This window comes from Anas platyrhynchos, chromosome 33 (genome assembly GCF_047663525.1).
Source record: "Anas platyrhynchos isolate ZD024472 breed Pekin duck chromosome 33, IASCAAS_PekinDuck_T2T, whole genome shotgun sequence".
NCBI classification, from domain to species: Eukaryota; Metazoa; Chordata; class Aves; order Anseriformes; family Anatidae; genus Anas; species Anas platyrhynchos.
In genome coordinates, this window is record NC_092618.1 from 7,057,797 (window position 1) to 7,072,794 (window position 14,998).

The 14,998-nt window shown below is 41.9% G+C and overlaps 1 long non-coding RNA gene across 6 annotated transcripts; it reads right to left on the minus strand.

Moving 5' to 3' along the window:
* Positions 1–352: 352 nt before the first annotated feature.
* On the minus strand, positions 353–13,933 carry LOC140000359 (uncharacterized). Of its 6 annotated transcripts, none has more exons than XR_011805499.1 (7): positions 7,908–13,933; positions 6,906–7,059; positions 4,416–6,093; positions 2,135–2,245; positions 1,589–1,694; positions 660–782; positions 353–431 (listed from the first exon to the last, which is right to left on the minus strand). It is a non-coding gene; the product is annotated as an uncharacterized lncRNA (long non-coding RNA). The 6 variants fall into 6 exon arrangements; XR_011805498.1 differs by having other exon boundaries at positions 368–782; positions 4,416–4,484; positions 6,003–6,093; XR_011805500.1 differs by having other exon boundaries at positions 368–782; positions 4,412–4,484; positions 6,003–6,093.
* Between the last annotated feature and the right edge of the window lie 1,065 nt (positions 13,934–14,998).

The window sequence follows — 14,998 nt, forward strand, 5'->3', positions numbered from 1 at the left end:
CTGAATATTGAACCGCTGAAAAACTTCTGGATACAGGAGGGGAAAAATCACCATCTCTTTCAAAGCTGCGATGTGTTTGGAAAGACCACCCACATTCTCAAATCCAATCTAAAGAGAAATTCAACACAACAGAGTTTGTATGTTAAAGAAAGCAGCAACCTAGATCAAGGTTTCATCAGAAATTATCTCAGCACAACGGAAACATTCTGGGCAATTTTTGAAGTTGCTTTAGAGAAAACCATCAACAAAGGTAGTTGTAGATGGCACACTGAGATCTTTCATAATCCCTGGAAACACTCGCTGACACGATGATTAGTTTAAGACTTACCGCACTATCTATTTGCATTGCATCTCCCTGACTTCTGCCAACTTTCTTCTGATCCCTCTGAACTCTCTTTAGGTCCTGTTTCTGAAGTTTCACTCAAAAAGTCCTGATTTGAATTAAGGAGAAGTTATAGGGCTTCTTTTTCTTTAAGATGCAACTTGAAGATTTTTGTTTTTCATAATAATGCCAAGCAAATGTAAAAAACATTAATTAATATACAGAAGACCTAATTAATTGACATAAACTCACACAGTTAAATTTAGATAAACTTAAACATGGCTAAATATTCATTTGAAGGAGATTCATCCCTCCCCTGTTCTCTAATGACAGCAACCTTCTTGGAGATGTGCTCTCGCTGTCCTCACTGCTCTCACCACTCTCCTCCGTATCACATGTGCTAAGCAAGGGAGATGAGCAAGAGGGTGTAGAATCACTGATGTCATCTGCATGTCTCTGTCTGCAAGCAAGCATATAAACCAGAAAGTTAAAAAGAAAATAGAGCAGATACTAAGTAACACCAAAAATTAAGGGAATTCTATCTCAAAATTTATTCTGAGATCTATTTTCCAGTCCATTGTACTCCTTAGCAATCTGATTTCAAAGGCCATGACATGATTTTCCTCGTGACAACTGTCTGCTTTCAAGAATGCTCAACAAAATATCTGGCAATCAACAGCATTCTCTACGCACTAACTGCTTACAGAATCCAAGAAGCCTTTATCACCACTAAGGCAATTTATGATTTCATTTAGATCTTTTATTGTTTAAGGTTAACTTCATATAGAAACATTAGTTGATTCCAAACAGAAACTAGAGTCAGTATTTGAGTGATAACTTTTTTTTTTTTTTTAATCCAACAAAACTTCCATAAAGCCTCTCCCTCTAAATCGAATAAAATTATTTTTGGTTTTAAGAAAATAATTTGTATCCTTCAAGATTAAATAGTGTGACTAAGATTTTTAAGGGGGGATTCTGGCTTCAGTTCCAGAACCAAAGAATTTCAGTTACAGAAACTCAGACACTACCTCCATAATCATCTTATCAGCGACCCACAAATATTGGATTTAAAAAAGAAACCAACTTAAAAGTATCCACCTCCTGCCCTCCAAATATTTCTTTCCTCTCTATCCTCAGACTACCAAAGTACCGATCATAAACTTACTCTGTAATTACCACTAAACTGAAAACCCTTTGAAGCATTATGCAGTAAGGAGACTGACAGCTCTACGGATAAGTAAGAGCTATCACTAGCCATACACCAACCTGGCACGTCTTCTACATTTTTGTGACCCAGCATTTTCAAGTGACTCTTTCTGTCTGACAGAACAGGGCTGGCCCGAGTTAGTCCTCTCTCGATCTCTTTGTCTTACTGAAAGGAAAGAATTTAGAATAATGATACAGATACATTTAAGAGAGGAGGAAATCAAAAGATAAAGAAAATGCCACGTGTTTCACTCATCCCTAATTCCAGAAGAATTTTTAACCGTTTTTGCTTTTCATCAGTGCATGGTACAAGTGGAAAACTACGCCCTTTTTAAAGGTGAACTGAAAATCACAAGAGCAAGACTATGAAGTGTGATTAATTACTGTCATATCAAGGATACATAGCACTAAGTACGCCAAACAGCAAAGAAATACAATGGGCACAGGACACACGTGTCTGATAAAAACAGCGAAGTTCATGTGCAGAATGAAGGTACAGAACTGAAACAGAACTGTGTGCGCAAACACATGTATTTGCATTGAAAAAAATTATCTCACTTATGTGCAAGAAATAAGGTTTTAAGAGAAACTGTGCGTTCAACCTACTTTCCATAGGAGCTTGGTAGCGGTCAACAGGTTTCCTCCGTCGAAGGTTGTAACGCCTTGGAACATCTTCACCGTCATTTTCTTTGTTCTCACTTCCTCTTGCTGTTTGTACTGTACCACAAAATGACACCGAATCGTTAAGTACTTTTGCAAATTATATGAAATCCAAAATGCATTACACAGATGCCTGTAAGTTTTATTATTATCATTATTTTAATGACACAGTGGATCCTGCAAAACCTTAAGATGAATTTATGCAAGTCACGTTTCAGAAATCACAAATCCTAGCAGATGAGCATGCATCTAGACATTGTCTGTCCTCTCTGAAACTGCTGATGGACTTGTCGTCAGCCTCAGTGTTTAACAACAGGCAAAATTCTGTCATATTGCTTAGCTAAGATGCAGATCTTCTGAAAACAGCTATTTCAGAAAGTCACTTCTTAGTTTGAGAAAGTGTTTAATGGAAAGGGTTTTAATAATCTGTAGTGCTAAGACTAAGCACAGTAATCTAAGTCCAAGTCTAGCTCTGCCACAAATTCTGTGAGCAATAATGGGCCAGACACAGGCTTGAAGCTCACCAATGAGAAAACAATGCCAAATGCACATAAGCTTAGGCCATTAGCTTCTGTCAAGTAACCTGAAGTTGTTTCATGAAAGATGGTAAAAAACACAAAAACCAGAGTGCAATTATCTACTGGGTTCTGGTGAATATCCTCTCACGTTAACAGCAGGACACCGAGGAAGGAACGTACATACTCCGTTCACCTACCTGTTGGCCAAAAGGACTTATCTTTTTTTCTTGGAAAGCACCGCCCTCTTTGGTTTTTATTTTTTAACCCCAAAGGTTGCATTGCTTTCTGAATGCAAGGTAGGTGCCATGGGGTATACAGACAGCACACGGAAAACTGAGCGATCAGTAAATGAGTTTGTGATCACTACCATCTCCAGTCCTTGGTGTTCCAACACTTCTATCACAAAAGCATGAATTTCTCTGCTTTATTGCTCCACTAACCCTTTCCTTTGTTCCAGTAACTTCCTTTGTAACAACACTGACACTTTCCTCACTCTTTTCTGGCGTATTTTTCATTATAAAAGTATATTCTAGCTCTTTCCTGATTTAAAATTGTAGTTTGCATTTTGATCATCAATTAATTGCCCCGGGCTCATTTCCCATTCAACGTGCTATTTAAAATTCCTCTCTACAAGCCTCTACTGCACAGCTCCCTGAAACCCACACACTTTAACCAAGCTTCTCCCTCTAGACTGGCCCCCGCCTTGTATTCAAGCTACTCTTATTCAGACTTTGAGCTAATGTTTTCCTAACTAAACCTCCAAAGGAGTCAACTCTGCTTCTCCCTTACTAGTCCATGGCCCAGCCATTCTTCCTCCGAAGAACTTCCCTCGGGTTCCCACCTGCCACTGTGCATCTCTCTGCTCCTCTGGGCCTCTGAAGGGAGGAGCAAAGTATTTTCTGGGGCTCAGCCTCCTGTCACTGTCTCTCTGAGCTCCTTTGCAGGTGTGCAGGTGAGCTCTCTCACATAATCTAACTTGTCAGCTCATCTACTGCAACACCCTTTTCGGTCCTTAAGTACAGTCTTGCCCTGTTCTGATCTGTTTAGAAAGCTCCTACGAGGATGATCTAATTTACTGCCTTAATCACAACTAACATTCTTCTTAAAAACTGTAAGTTTTCCCATCACTTCCAAGTTAATATGGCCTTTCGTGGCTTAACCTCATTCCACAAATCACTGAGTACCCAGATGACAGCTCCTAATTACAGGCCCTGACAGCAGCTTACGGCGACTGCCTCCTAAACGCAGAAACGCACAACGCTATCCTCCCTCCTGCTGAGCTTCACGCTTGGGAGGAGCTTTTCATAAACATCTGGCAGCCTATCTACCTTGCTTCCTGAAAATTCTTGCTGTGCTGCTCAAAACCATGAAAACTGTCACGCTCCTGCTGTAGCGGTATCACCGTTTCGCATGCTGAGTAATAGCAATGCTGTCCATTTCTTTCCATTCCCACCTGTCTACAACCATCTGTTGCCTTTTATCTTGTAAGCAGTTTGGAAAAGCGCTGTTGTTTTTGGTGTTTTTTTTTTTTTTTTACCTGTTCTGAGCTCACTACAGTACAGCCCTAGAGCTCATACTAAGGCTTGTGAAGTCAATAGCAACACAGAATTTTTACAGAAGACAAATACCCTGTAGATTAGCTTCTTTCAATTGTTTAAGGCTTTTGGTTAGAACAGAGTAAAGAAAACTTAAAACCAGAACTCACCAACCTCATCTGGACTGCCAGGTCCAGTTCTTTCAAAGTCTGACTTCACTCAGGTGAAGATATCAAGGTTCTCCTAATTCCAAGCAGCAAGAAAGATCGGTCACAAACGTGCAGAAAAACAGACGTGCATACACGTACATCCACTGACAGACACGTCTGTCTGTTGATGCTTACACAGTAACATTATCGAGGCACCCCGTATACACACAAAAAATAAATTATTGCACAAGAGGAGAGAATGGGAATATGATTGCGTGCACCCACAATCAGCAACAAGAGTTTCTGCTCTAAACCAGGGCTCAGTACATGCAGTGGTTAAATACTTGCCCAGATACACAACTGAGTGCATTAGTTAATCAGAGGTTAATAACCTACAGCGTGACAGAACCAAGGAAAAAGAACTACCTTTCTAGCAGACATACCAAAAGAAATCATACAGGCGTGTGAGAGATGCTAATAAAAAGTACTGTGGACAATTCTGGATTCATTTCACAGCCCTGGGCAACCAGCTCTAGGTGTCCCTGCTTGAGCAGGGGAGGGTTGGACCAGGTGACCTCCAGAGGCCCCTTCTAACCTCAACCATTCTGTGATTTGAGAGAAAAAAAAGGGAATTCAGAGCTAAACTAAAAGCTATGAAAGTAGGTTATCGGGAAGTTTTAAAATGATGTGCCTATCATTCAAAAGAACAGTAATTTAATAAAATAGTTGAATTTAATAGAGCAAAACTAAGACAGAGGAAGTATGATTGCTGCATACAACTTTAACAGGGGTTCCTCTAGAGACAGGGGTTTATTTAAGCTCTCAGGCAAGGCCAGCACACAAACAAATATACATAAAGTAGCCATCAGTTCATTCAGCTGGAAATTTGAAAGGCTTCAAGTTCCTGAAAACTCTGGGAGCAGTTTGCAACCAAGGAAGAATTCTAAAATGCAAGTTAGGTCAATTAAAGAAAACAGCTCCATTTGCCTGTAACAGATGATTAAAGCTACATGATACTGGAGATTCTTTGTGAGCTCTCAGGAAAAAAAACGTTAACAGGAATCAAAATTCGAGTGAGTGACCAACACAGGAAGCTATGCACTGCCTTTTGTTAAGCTTTCCAAGTAAGTGCGTTCCTGAGCATGACGAGAAATATGATTTAGGAGTTAAGGAGAAAAAGCTAAACAGCTTAAACTGCCAAGCTGATGGAAAGCACCAGTCTTTTTGCATATTCAGTCCCCCAGGCAGAGCTTTTAGTAACATTTGGAGTAAAAACCCAAGTCCGAAACAGCTGTTTGTAAACAGCGTCCATTCAAAAAGCAGAAGGCAATTCAGAAACTGGAGTGGAAGACATGCATTTCAGCATCTCCCCGTTATCCCACATCTTCTGCAGAAGATGCTTCCTCCACTCTGAAAAGATATCTGGAGCACAACCCTATCAGTAAGACATGAAGATATAACCAGAGAGCAAGACCAAATGGTAGTTTAGACCACACTATTCTTTGGAAGGAAGTTATTTCAGTTCAATTAAAATTACAACTAAGTTACTTCCCTACGTGAAATACTCTACAAAAATGGCAAACTGACAGAGTATTTGCTCTGTCATTTGTACCTCAACATCTTCCCAACATCTTTGGCATCTACGCATCTGCTCCATTTCATCCATTTTTTGTAGCACAACTTCCGCAGTACTAAGATACAAACTTGACATGTAAGAGCAAAGTTAGGTATGTATGAAAAAAATAAAACAGCACACACAATCAATAAGAGATTTTAATGTAGTATGCACAAAGCAAAAGTCATTGACACTTAGCCAAGACTTTAGACATTACCAAAAAATTAGGTCAAATCTTTAGTTTTGATAGAGATTTAAGAACAAGCTTTTGAGGATTTGCAAACATACGCTGTTTTCAGGTTTATTTTCCCCTCTTACTGAGCACATTTAAAATATATATATATTTAAATGCAGGAGGAAAATAAGAATTCTGACATCCTAGTAAGATGATATAAAAAAATTATGTCAACTTTTAATCCTACTTAAGTTGCTCTGCACAGTAGCATTAAGTCATTTTTTGTTAACCAAGGAAAGGCTGTTTGTTCTTCTCTACATGAGAATCTAAGTTTCGTGTTGTAGAAAATGATGAAATGAAAGGAAAGCAAATTCTGAAGCAGAAAACAATTTTGGCTTCAGAAACAGAAATAAACCATGGACAGAAATGCAGAATCGCTAGGACTACTTTGCTTTGACTGTATCAAACCGTCCTCAGTTTCTTAACCAAGCATTACATTCACTTTTGTGAGTATGGAACAAAAAGTTCATTAAAAATGACGGCACTTCTGATGCTAAGAAAACTGCCAAATGGGGAAAACTCAACAAATTGAACTCTCAATGCCAGGAGCAGCCATACCTCTTTGCTGTCAAAAAAAAGAGCAAGTCAAGGCCAACATCATGCCATAGTGCAAAGGCTTGCTAAGAAAGATCATTTTAAGAGGTCTGCAAGAAAAGATGACTTACTTTGTTATAAGTTTGTCAAATAGAATGGACGAGTTAGTAGTAGAGTACCGACTGCGTTGGACTCTACAGCTGCGGCGCAGCTCCAAGTCCCTGTTTTCTCCATGGACTCGTCTCATAGTTTTTGCACCAGCTCTACTCCTCAATGTTCTGGTGACTGAAACGTGGAAAAAGTATTTTGAAACAGTCAAGATGGGATTCTCCTTATTTCACCATTGCTCTTGTAAAATGTAAACAAACAAAAAAGGCACCCTAAAGTGGATTGATTTTTCTTTAAATTTCAGATCAGAAGTTGTTGACACAACCGCTGCATTACACTTATTTATCGCTCTGCACGTTTAAACTGTCTACTTAAAAACTGTGACCTGTAGAGAAATTTTAAAGAGACTGAAAGCTAGCCAGACAAAAACAAACACACAACTTTTGTTCCATGCAGGAGGGAAATTTACTCCAGTTATTTCTGTCTTGGAAAAGTGAGAACAATCAACACCTTTCTCTAAGGTGTTTTCACTCCATTCATGTCAAACTGTATCTAACAGTGCTCAAAAAAAACACTATTACATTGCAAGCCTCTTCCTAAGAGGTGTATGTTTTATTACTCTGTTTATGCATGCAGCACTTTCATTTCCTGCATTATGATCTAACAGCTCAAGGAGGTAAGAATCGTTTCAAGAGAAACACCCAAACACCAGATAACTCAAACTCGTGCTTTTTAGAAAAAAGCCTGCCCATTGTTTACCGTACAGCACCCTTTGGCACAGGTTTGTTGCTTGCACTGTCATTAAAAGAGCCAAGAGGACAAGGGGAAGGGAAGAGCTACACCACTGTGGTGGTAGGATCACAGCTAAGGTTTAGTTTTGTGGTTGCCACCTATAAAACTAAGTTTAAACTTACCAAGTATCAATTTACTTTGCACAATTAGAACAGTTTGCTTTGTGCCTACGAAGCTGCAATTCACACTGCTCCCTCCCCAAGGAATTCATAAAATCTCCTATTTGCACCTACCTCTCTTCACAGAAAAGTCACTGATGAGTGAATTCAGCTGACTACAGAAGGCTTTGGGGCCAAATGAAAGCGATGGAGTGACCAAGTGCCATCCTCTTCAGTAACCAGCATAAATCGGTATCCCGGGGAGTTACAGCCACTTACCTGTGTTATATTCTTTTTTTTGTTCCAATTTCGGCTTTCTCAACTGCCTACATTAAGAAAGAGGACAGGGGAGAGAAGGGAGAAGAGACTTTTTGTATTAGACCCATCAAGGATGGGAAATTTCACCATGTTTACAAGCCAGTGCTCCATGGTATACAAAGAGAAGCCTGTAGGCCTCACGGAGGATCCAGATCCCAAGTCTGCTGTGTACCATATACATGCGGTTCTGTATGTACCCACATTTCCTAGCTTGCTCATGTTGAATTCTCAAATTTATGAGCAATAGCACCCAAGTGGAAAAGATACATGTCCTGGTTTCAGTTAGGACAGTTAGTTCTCCTAGTAGCGGGTACGTTGCTATGTTTTGGCTTAGGATGTGTAAAAGGATGTTTAGAAGAGTGCTGATACCACCCCGATGTTTCAATTGCTGCAGAGCAGTACTTACAACAAGCCAAGGACCTTTCGGTGTCTCACTGTCCTACTAGCGATCAGAATTGGCACACAGCAACAGCTGCAAGGGGACAGATTCAGGATGGCCGACCCCAACTGGCCAAAGAATTCCATGCACACAGAAATCACACACACAATTTCTAGGTTGGAAGAGACCTCAAGATCATCGAGTCCAACCTCTGACCTAACGCTAACAGTCCCCACTAAACCATATCCCTAAGCTCTACATCTAAACGTCTTTTGAAGACTTCCAGGGATGGTGACTCCACCACCTCCCTGGGCAGCCCGTTCCAGTGCCTAACAACCCTTTCGGTAAAGAAGTTCTTCCTAACTGTAATACACAATAAATGTTTGTTCATTGTCTTTTGTAAAAACAAGGAGTTCTGTTTGAGGAACAGGAGTGGTGAAAACTCCCTGCTGAAGTAAGGAGCTGTATAATGCTTAGCTAGACACTATGAAAATTCCTTTGCTTAATGTAACAAAAAAAAAGAACCCTCTCCCCTTTTCTCCTTCTGCATCTCAGTTGCCTCTTTTGTTCAAAAAACACTGCTGCAAAGCTCATGTAACCATCTCCTGATAAGTTGTTAAACTAGTGTATCAACATCTTGCCTTCCTGTCTCACGCTGGGCCAACATGACCAAATAAAGAAAGAAGTTGAACCACAACGCCGAGGAAGACTACGGCCTTCATCTTCACGACCACCAGAGGGACAGAGACGACCCCCTAGCAACAGTGCGCACAGTCGCAGAACATACCCGGACGTGCTGCGTAATCCTGAAATCACCAAGATATAAAAAGGGACCCTGGCGGGGGTGAGGTGCGCGCCGTTGGCGGAGCCGAGACTCCCCGGCCGCCCAGCGCTGTTTTGCTTGCTGTTGCTTACTCAATAACTTCCTTTCTATTATTAATGCAATGCTCTCCGAAAATTAATTAAGGGGGCAACTTATAACAAATTTGGTGCCGTGACTCGGATGAAGGCAATCTGATTGAAAGACCTTCGGAGGGGGCGCCCCGCTGATTTCAGCGGCCTTCGCTAGGACTACTTTCATTCAAATCCTTCACCGACGAACCCTAAATTCGGCAGCAAGCAAATAAAGCCGGCAACCCCTAGTAATCTTTGTGCACGAAGACCGAACGAAGACTCAGGAGTGAGTAAGTATAGGCCGGTGATCCGTTCGGTTGGGGTTGGGTATCCTGGAGCGTAGCGTTGTGAGACGTCCAATTGCGGACGAAGCGAGTGCGGACCCCTCGGTAGTGCAGTTCCCACATCCCGCGAGGGACTGGGCCACGAAAAGGGGGAAGCGATTTGTGTGTGTGTGTGTGAAGGCCCTCCAGAAGATGGGACAGAAGAGTAAGCCTTCTGGTCCCATGGGCAGGGTAACGTCTGATGTTAGGTTACCCTGGGATTAATGATTAAAAATTGGCAGGATTCCCCTTTTAGGCGGGGAAGCAATAAAGTAAAAATGATACATTATTGTGTTGAAGTTTGGGGTGGTAAACAGATTCGAGGAGACCACCTTTACTGGCCCGTATTTGGGTCCTTTGAAGATTGGGTTTGCCAGGCCCTAAATATTTATGTAAACTCAAAGGAACCTTTTAGTTTGGAAGAAAGTGAATATGCACATTTGTGGATCAGCTCAGAAACTCGAGCCAATTTATATCTTCTAAAAGAAAAAGGAGGGAATGGGAGGCACAAGAAAAACCGAAAATTAGAGATCCCAGCCCCACTGCCTCCCTATATTTCACCACCACCATCTGCAGCCCCTCTGACTCCCGGGCTTCCTAATCCGCAACCCCAGGGAGACTGATAGCGACTCTGACTCTAGCGTTCAGGGACCAGTGACTAGGAATATGTGGCTGTCCCCATTAACTCTGGGGACGTCCGAGATTTTAAGAAAGACAGGAGGAGGGTAAGCGAGCTTTAATGGCAACTGGCACAATGTTTCCAGCTGCTGAGGAATAATTCTAACTGGAATAATAACTGTACATTGCATATTGTATATATAAAAGCCCGGGCATTTTTGTTAAAGTGTTCTTTTATACCTGTGTTAATATGTAAATATGTAAATATAAGAACTGCCATTGAGGTGTATGTTTAAGGGAACAAAATTTTCCCAGGCATATTATCGGCTCATCAGGTTTAAATGTTCCCAGTGTAATTGTCTACAGGCAGTTAATTTACAGTGGTCTGATTTTACTTGTGTATCTATATATTGTGGATTTTGGAGGGATTGGGATTGACTAGTAAAGAGCTTCTAGGAAAACGGTGGAATATTAACCACTGTAGATTACAATAGGAAAAGTTCAAAGCAAAGAAATCCCGAGGAAAAGCCCCCTAGGATGTATACTAACACATTGGAGGGATATAGTGGGATGAGAGGGTACAGAGAGTAAAAGAACCCTTATCAAATATTGTAATCAGTGGTGGCCACTTTATAAACTAGAGGATGGAGCGGAGTGGCTCCTAAATGGAACTACTAATTATAACACCATATTACAGTTAACGTTGTTTTTGTGGAAAGAAGGAAAACAGGATGAAATGTTGTATATTGATGTTGTTTCAGCATCTTGGAGGGAAAAGGTACGGAATTAAGTTGGCCCCTGACTGAGCCTTTGATGTCGGCATTAGAAAAGTAAAGGCTAGAGAAAGATAAAGGAAGTGTTCAAAGGTTTGTTGAAAGTGTTAAAGGTATTCGAAGTTGAATGAGCAGGGAAAGGTGATGTAGGCATTATCTAAGTAACAGTCTAGAAGTTTTGGTATATTTGCATATTTGCTGTGGTGTTTGTTCAGTTTCCCAAGCATCGGGGAGGGGGGAACAGCCTGCTCCACCAGGGGCCTCTCCAGCGGCCGCAGGGGGGCTTCGGCTCCAGCGCCTGGAGCGCCTCCTCCCCCTCCTTCTGCACTGACTTTGGTGTCTGCAGGGGGGGTTTCTTGCTCTCCAAACTGCTGTTGAGCAGCAGGTTTTTGTTTGTTTGTTTGTTTGTTTGTTTGGATTGGCTCTGGGCAGCAGTGGGCCCCTTTAGGGCCAGATGAAATTGTCCCTTATCTACCACGGGGAGGTTTCTGTTTTTTGTTTTTGTTTTTTTTTTTTCACGGGGGCTGCCACTGCAGTTTCCCATCCCCACACCCGTCACACCCCCCCCATACCTTGCCATCAAACCCAATATACTGGGGCAGCTAAGTGATTACTGACTTGTAAAGTATCAGGGATTAAATTAACTAATGAAACCCTAAATGTGATGGGGGTAGAAGGGACTGGGATAACAGTGCCACTTTTGGGGGATACCAAGCTGAGACTAGGGGATAAAATGATCACTGGGCAATTATTGTATGTATCCAAGGCAGAGACTAACTTGTTGGGAAGGGATTTGATGATTAAATTGGGCATTCAACTAGTAAATTGTTAGACTGGAATAACAGTGTTATTAATGGAGTGCTCTCTGGCCCTGAGAGCAAACATACATGTATATTCACCTCTGACTGGAAAGACCCTGAAATGGGGGCGGAAGCAACAATATAGGTGGACAGTTTTACCTCAGAAGTTTACAGGGCCACCTATCTATTTGGGTAAATTCTAAAAAAGATTTTGGAGCAATTACAACCTCCCAAGGAGGTATTAATGTTACAAATATGTGGATCATTTTAAGGAAAATTGATACTCCCTGATGGGAGAGAAATGCTGAATAAAGTGATAATGAGGCAAATATTAACTGTTTTACATCAGAAGAGTCATTGGGAGGTGCAAGCAATGTGTGATGTTGTTCTAAGAAAGCATGTCTGTGTAGGAGAATATACTTTAGAGAAGCACACATGCAGAGGATGTACTATATGTCAAAAGGTAAATAAAAAGGTCTTCTGTAACCTATCTAGAGGGGGACGGGAGCCAGGGCTTTGACCTTTCCAAAGTATACAGGTAGACTTTACTGAGTTACTTGTTTGTCCTAATTGACCACGTGACTGAATGGGTGTAAAGCTTTACTGCAAGGGTTAAAGCAGGCCTTAGAGATTGAGTGGGATTTTCACAGCCCCTGGCACCCCTCCTCTTCTGGAAAGGTAGAGCGAATGAATGGTGAAATGAAGAAACAACTAACAAAACTTGTGCTGGAAACTAAGGCTTCTTGGGTAAAATGCTTACCCCTTGCACTGTTAAACATATGGACACAGCCCAGAACTGATGTAGGAATTTCTCCTTTTGAAATGCTATATGGTATGCCCTACGACTTGGAATTGCCACTTGATCACCCTCAATTCTAATTAAGACTTGGAAAGAGACTGCTTTAACACCACGATGGGGAAGGCCCCTATGTTGTTTTGCTTACCACAGAAACGGCTGTTCGAACTACGGAGAAAGGATGGACGCATGCCAGCTGTGTGAAAGGACCAATCCGGGAAGGTAAATGGGAGGCAGCTCCAGGCCCTGACGACTTGAAGCTGACACTAAGACGGACTCGGTAAGTATTGTATATTATCTGTGTATCGTGGGAAGGGGAGGAGGCCCTGTTTCAAAGGCTCCCTAGTAGGTTCCCCTGAAGAACACTGCTGCTGCCAAGAAGAACCGATACCTTGTAGTTCGCTGCAACCGAACTGACAAGCGAGGCAGAGAAGTGAAAACGGTGGGGGACTGAGGGGCCGACAATTTAGATGGGCTCCGACCACCTCCTACGATACATGGGAGTCAGTATCATCGCTTTGGTCAGCTATGGGTCTGCGCATCCCCATCAGCCTTTTAAGTGGAGCTTGATCAGATGGGAGGATTAATTCATCATCCAGCAAACAACGACAGCAGGTGCTCCCAGTTTCCGCATCACATTATGTGACCTGGTGTCAGTGCAGCCATGCTTTAACCGATCAGGATTTTATTTCTGCCCAAGTTCTAACCCAGAAAAGGGGTGCTGTAAATGCCCGAACGTGTATTATCGTGCATACTGGGGGTGTGAAACCATTTCTACGGACTGGACACTCAGGGCTGGTCGGGATAAATTTTTACAAGTGGGATATGGGCCACAAGGTTGTAACCAACAAGCAGATCCCCGTTACAGGTGGCGAGGGCATGGTATAGGGTATACAGGAACCTTCCACGGAAATAAAGAAATTTGCAAGGTTCTATATATAAATATAACAAACTTGGATGATACTAGCTGGGTACTAGGAAAAATGTGAGGTGTCAGATTTTACAAACACAGAACAGATAGGGGAGGACTCGTACTAATAAAAAGGAGGATGCCGATAGGCCCCAGGCAGTAGGACCAAATGAGGTATTGTCAGAAAGTGTCCAGGGAATCCAGCCTGTGGAAAATACTACAGTGCCAACCCTCGGCAGCCCTACGAGCTCAGGTAAAGCCGAGAATGATAACATAGCTGAGAATAACATATGGGGGGGTCGTGAATGCCAGCTACCAATTATTAAACAAAACAAACCCAAATGTAACAAAACATTGTTGATTATGCTTTAGTATAAGGCCTTCATATTATGATGCTATCGGGAATCCTGGGGAGCCCTCCCGCACAAATGAGAACAACCCTCTACAATGCAGTTGGGGAAAAGACATAAGGGTAACACTAACACAAGTCACTGGAGGTGGTAGGTGTGTGTGCATGGTTCCTAGTGGGAAGTGTCACCTATGTAATATCATGGAGAATGGAAAACAATCAGCCGAGTGGTTAATCCCAGCCAACAACGCTAGGTGTGTTTGTGTGTGAGTGGGCATAACTCCTTGTCTATCACTAAAACTCTTTAATGCGTCTTGTGATTTTTGTATACAGGTGATAATTATACCAAGGATTCTATACCACCCTGAGGATTGTATGTATATCCAGCACACAGTGGCAAGGCATCATCTGGAAAGACGGGAACGGTTCACGGCTCTAACTTTGGCCACCCTAATAATCCTGGGAGGAGCTGGAGTGGGGACCAGGGTAGCCTCATTGGTTAAACAAAATCAAGAATTTACTTCCTTATGCATTGCTGTGGATGAGGACCTGACCCAAATTGAACAATCCATCTCGGCCCTGGAAAATCTATCAGGCCGTTTTCAGAGGTAGTGTTACAAAATCGTAGGGGATTAGATTTGGTATTTTTTACAACAGGACGGGCTGTGTGCAGCCCTGAAAGAGGAGTGCTATATGTATACTGATCACACTGGAGTGGTAAGAAATACAATGGCAAGACCCAGGGAAGGGTTGGAAAAAAAAAAAAAAGGAAACAGGAGAATGAAGCCCGACGGAGCTGGTATGAATCTTGGTTTAATTATTCACCTTAGCTTACTACTTTATTATCAACAATAACAGGACCTTTGTTGTTATTAATAATAGCACTAACTTTTGGACCATGTATTTTTAATAAATTGATTGCGATTGTAAAGGGATGTTTAGAAGCGGCACACTTAATGCTCATACATGCCAAATACGAGCCAATAAGTACCAGCGAAGGAATCGAGGAAACATTAGTTCTTAGTAGCCAGGCATTGCAGAGCTTCAATGAACAAAATGAGTAACT